The sequence below is a fragment of the Gossypium arboreum genome, chromosome 10 (genome assembly GCF_025698485.1).
Source record: "Gossypium arboreum isolate Shixiya-1 chromosome 10, ASM2569848v2, whole genome shotgun sequence".
Classification (NCBI taxonomy): Eukaryota; Viridiplantae; Streptophyta; class Magnoliopsida; order Malvales; family Malvaceae; genus Gossypium; species Gossypium arboreum.
In genome coordinates, this window is record NC_069079.1 from 23983071 (window position 1) to 23989070 (window position 6000).

Consider the following 6000-nt stretch of genomic DNA (forward strand, 5'->3'; position numbering starts at 1 on the left):
AATGTTTTGATTTGTACGATAATGTCTCGTAATCTTAATCCAGCAACGAAGATGGGTTAGAGGTGTTATAACAAATCTACCATATTTCCTTATTCCCACAGTTAAAAAATATAGTCATAAATCACCTACTCAAATGCTATATCTACTTGGATCACTCCCTTGGAAATTTCCACACCACTCACACCGTAATGCTAACTGTCTACAAAGATTTAAAAAGAGTGCGTGAGCTTAAACAAGCTCAGTGAATGTCAGAATAACCACAAGCATACAAAACATCAAAGTTTAAGTAAGAGCATACTACAGCACATTCACAATAGTATTCTAATCGAGTCACAATCACGTGTTCGTGCTTCATTAATTCATAAAACTAGCATATACTCTCACATGTAATGACACCTAACTCATATATATATATAATTCATTTTACGATAATTCATCAAGACAAAAAATGTATTCATGCTTTAATGACCTACAAGTCTAACTTATATATTCGCATGCAATTTACACACAACATTTTCATGTATTAATCAATTAATGATATTTTGGCAACTTAGAAACATGAAACATAAAAGTGTGCTATATCACCACATATTACCTGCTACATTAGCATCACATTCCACAATTCAACACATACGTACTTACCATTTTCTACACATTTCACTGCGTTTTTATATCACTAACACCACATCACCATTATCATTCGACATGTTTCATATGCCCACAACTAACACCTTCACAGGAGCTATTGCAATATATATTACATGTCACATTATCACAACTTGAGACTCAATCCATAACACACAATCACATACTATGAACTAAATAAGGGGTATAAGAAAGCTTAAACTCAGAACTTAGAATAGGGGTTTATGCTATTCCTAAGCTCCTTGTTAATGCTATGAATCATGTCTACAAGTAGTGATTCCTAGCACTCACTGTTCTTGCTTCCGCCTAATTGCCAAAAGCTTAAACTAGTTTTTCCTTTCCTTTCACCTTGCTTGTCGAAGGCTCCAAAAGTTCTGCATCTTCACCAAAATGAACCACACAAAAAACATAATTCAATTACAACTATAAACACACCCAAACAAACAAAAACAGAGGTTTAATGCTAGTTCTTCTAGGAACTAAAATTTTCGACTAACAAACTTGAAACCCAAATATATTAATCTCTATTTTTCCCATTGCCTAAAATAAATTCCAATCATCCAATTACTCATTTAAAAATAATTCTCAACCCTCAAACCACTCTAAAGTACCCAAAAACTTGGTTTTAAAATTTTGACGTACAATGACCCTTTTTCATGAAAACTCAATAAAACCTTAGAATTCTTTAACAAAACTTTAGGGAAAGTTTGGAAACCATCTAATCACATAAAAATAAGTTGAAAAATACTTTGAAACATCATTTTCATTCAAAATCTTGATTTTCACCATTAACGACCCAAAATTTCGGCATTGATTCAAAACTATTGATTCAATAGATAAAAACTCAACTTAAAAGGCTAGATATCATAAAAACTAATAGGAAAATGAATCATTACCTTCAATGAGAGAAAAATGAACGTTTGATAGGAGATTAAAAAAACCCACAAGTTAATCAATAGTAAAATCGACAATGTTCTTAATGCTCTTTTTGTAATTCTAGGGAGGTTTAATGTTTCGAAGATGATAGAAAATAAGAGATTGGAGTAATCAAGACCAAAAATTGAAGGATGAAATTTTGAAGTTTTCTTCTCTAATAGATTGTAGAAAAAAAAAGAGATGAAGGGTTTTTTTTCTCTTTTTTTTTTATTCACATAAAAAGTAGGGTGAAAGGGGAATAAATGTATTGGTTTTAAAACTTGGTATAATTGTGTTAAAGCTACTATTAAATTAAACCCTTTTACAAAACAATCCTCTTTTTAAAATTGGAAGTCTTTTTCTCACTATTTGTAACACCTCTCACCCGTATTCAATGCCGGAATAGGGTTACGGAGCATTACCGAATTTATAAAACATTTTAACAATCAATTCACATGTAATTTCACATTTCATGCAAACATTATTCAAACTCAAGCACAATGTCCCTATAACGAGCCAACAAGGCCTTAAACATGCTTTGGGAGTGGTTTAGGACTAAACCGATAACCTAGGAAACTTTCACGAAACCTTGAATTTTTTCTCAAAACAGGGGTCACACGCCCGTGTGGCCCGCCCATGTGTCCCACACGGCCAAAAGACATGCCCGTGTCACAGGCCGTTTGGACATTCGAAATGGGATCACATGGTTGTGTCCCAGCCCGTGTCCGACCCCGTGTAACTCTCTGACTTGGGTCACACGGCCAACACACATGCCCGTATGGCTATCCCGTGTGCCCTAAAATTGGCCATACACGCCCGTGCGACAGACCATGCCAAACCTATAGGGTATATTGACTTATGCCATACGGCCAAGTCACACACCCGTGTGTGAGGCCATGTGGAGCATATTGGCTTGATTTCAACTTCAACACGAGGGGACACACGGCCGTGTAACATGACCGTGTGTCGTACACGACTAAGTCACACGCCCGTGTCTCCATCCGTGTGGACAAAAATAGGCTATTTACCCAGCCAATTTGCCACCCAAACTTAGGCATACCTACACAACTCATATGGCACAAAACATAACATCAATAGACATACAATTTAATTCCAAATCAAGCATAATTTATACCATTTCCAACACCAACCAATACAAAACATAAATACCACATTATGCCGTCTAACTTCATACCAATACCCAAAATCTCAAATCATCAATATGGATACATTCAAACATGCATTATTTCATCTAATATCACAAACATGTCATTCCTCAAACATAGACTATTTCATACTCCAAATACTAATTCAAAAACTACCTATCACAATTAGCATTTATAGTACAATTACCAAACTCAAAACAAAGGTCATTTGCATACTTTTATACATCATCAAAATTACCAATATAAGCCAACTCATATGGCTAAATAACTACAATCCACAACATAAACATTTACAAGCCAATTCAAATGGCCAAAATCATCATCAACTTATAACCAAAATAACCAAAATAACCAAAATCCTATACATGCCATATAACCAAAACACAAGCTCATAAGTACCAAATTGATAGCTTGATAGTGTGAAAATGTCTCCGAAGATCCCCGAGTGCGAGCTAGCTTTAAAGTCACTATAAAACATAGAAAATTAAACAAAGTAAGCTATATAGCTTAGTAAGCTCGTATGACAATAATAAGCAAATATCACCATTCATTTATCAATTTTAATTAAATGACATAATATGCACCAATGTTTTAATTCCAAGCTTGATCATGAACTCAAAACTTCCATTGATTTAATGCTCGTATAGGTTTCAGTACATACTTGTATTGTTACTTATCTATTTTTACCAATTCATATCTTCAATTTACCCGTTTAACCACTTGGAATAGAAGTCAGATACTCAAGAGTCTAGCACACGAAGCACATATACCATGCTCGAAGCCAAATCAAAGTAGCTTATGTAACACCCCTAACCCGTATCCATCGCTGGATTAGGGTTACGAGGCATTATCGACCAAAACACAACTCAAAACAGTTTTTCAATTTAAATTATGCACAAAATTATATTAACTCAATCACAAAAATTTTTAAACTCGAATAGTAACCAGCACCCAATCATATAAATCACATTCGCACATATGGATCACTTAACCAACTAAAAACCAAACATGCTTTAAAATTTAAACATATCAATATTATTTATTTAATAACCTATTCAACCTAACTAATATACATTATATCATAATACATATACTTTATAACTCCAATAGCTGAACCTTATGACCAAAGATCTGGCAATCAAACTCCTAAATAATCATCAAACATGTTTCCTTTCATATATACAGCATACATCAATCCATCCGTTTGTAAACATCTAATTCATTAGTTAATTACCAAACATACCAACCTATGTACTTATGCACATTCACTCATTAAGTCGAAACAATACATATCATTTATCTTATTAAATATCCATACATGAAACATTAGAAAACATTACCAATTAGTCGAATAATATCTTGTTCATTACCAATTCATATGCATTTTACTATAATATTATTAATCATATTCGGTCACAAATAGGAAAATCATATTACACCCAACTCACATGCTCAATAATCGATCCAAAATTTCCTGTACCTAGCTATTCATCACTTCATCTATTCGGCTATCAAATTACCTATAAAATTTATACCCATTTCATTAAAATAAAATTTGCCCTTTTGAGCACAATTGACAATTCAAACATACGTATTTTGCATGCAAATTATCATGTTTAAAACTCATATGTCCAACCATTCAAATAGAAACATATTCGGTCATCAAATCTAATCTCAATAGGTCACACCATTATCAAAATCACATGCTTATCAAAATGAACCAAGTACCAAAGCCGAATTTACTACCACATATATAGCACATTTCGTAATCAATCATTGAACCAGCAACTTGACCTTTAATTACCGAACCATAATCAAACAAGTCATAGGTATATATATTTATTTTACCCATCATTAGCTAAATATAATTGCACATTATTTACCACTTTCAAGCCTTTTCATAAGACAAAATTATACATCATAAATAAGTCAATAATAAGCCATAACCGAAACACATCCATCAACCATATTTACTTCACTTAAGCCGAATCATATCATACTTATCATTTCTCATTGCCGAATCATATAACCAAACACCACGAACATATATACCATGAAACATACTTCCAAAATAAGCTTAAGGCATGACCGAATACACACAAGCATTAACATTATGATCAAGCCATTTTTCGCATGGCTATATATATATATACAAATTCAAAACCAAACATATCAAAACTAGCTTATACATGCCATATGTCATATTTACATATTTCCAAAAGTACCAAATATTGGTCGATAGTGTGACGATGCTCCTTGATGATCCTCGAACTCGAAACTAGCTTTATATATCTATAAAACAGAGAAGGAATGCACAAAGTAAGCTTTTAAAGCTTAGTAAGCCATAAGCAAATAAATCATCACATAAACATATATATTTCAATTCGAATAGGCCAATTATAGCTAATCTCTTACACATATACATTCAACAAGCTCATATAACTTCATATTACCACATTAAATATTACAAATACCTTAATTCTTCATGAATATATATAAACTTTACACATACCTAATTCATTTAACTCACATTCACATTCGATTTTACTTTGACATTTCCCGTTGAACCGTTCAAAATTGACAAGGATACTGGGATAACACAAATAGCTCATACAATGCCATATCCCAGATATGGTCTTACATGTTATCATATATCGATGCCACTGTCCCGGACAAGGTCTTACACGAGTCATATACGATGCCAATGTCCCAGAAATGGTCTTACACATTTTATCACTTTGATGCCAATGTCCCAGACTTGGTCTTACACGAATTCACACATTAGAAGTCCAAATGCTATGACACCAGTATCTTGTACAATTACTAAGGTTCCTTTGGAGCTTATAACTTCATCATTCAATCAACTCAAGCTTGAAACAAATCATCAAATACCCAATTTAATTCGGCAATATGAATATAAATACTAATCAATTCGACAATATATATAAACATATACAATTGAATTCAAAAATATTTATTTACTTATGAACTTACATTGTACGGAAACGAACGGACTGGAATGACTATTCGATAACTTTTGACTTCCCCCGATCCAAATCTGATTCCTTCCTTTCTTGATCTAAATTAATACAAATTTGACTTATTTAATGCCATATTCATTCAATTCAATCCACAAACACATAAATGGGCATTTTGTACTTTAACCCCTAACATTTTACATTTTTCTCAATTTAGTCCCTATTTCAAAACAACACAAAATACTCAAAATTTTAATAAACACTATTTAGGCTGAATTCTCGCTAGGTCCCTAGCA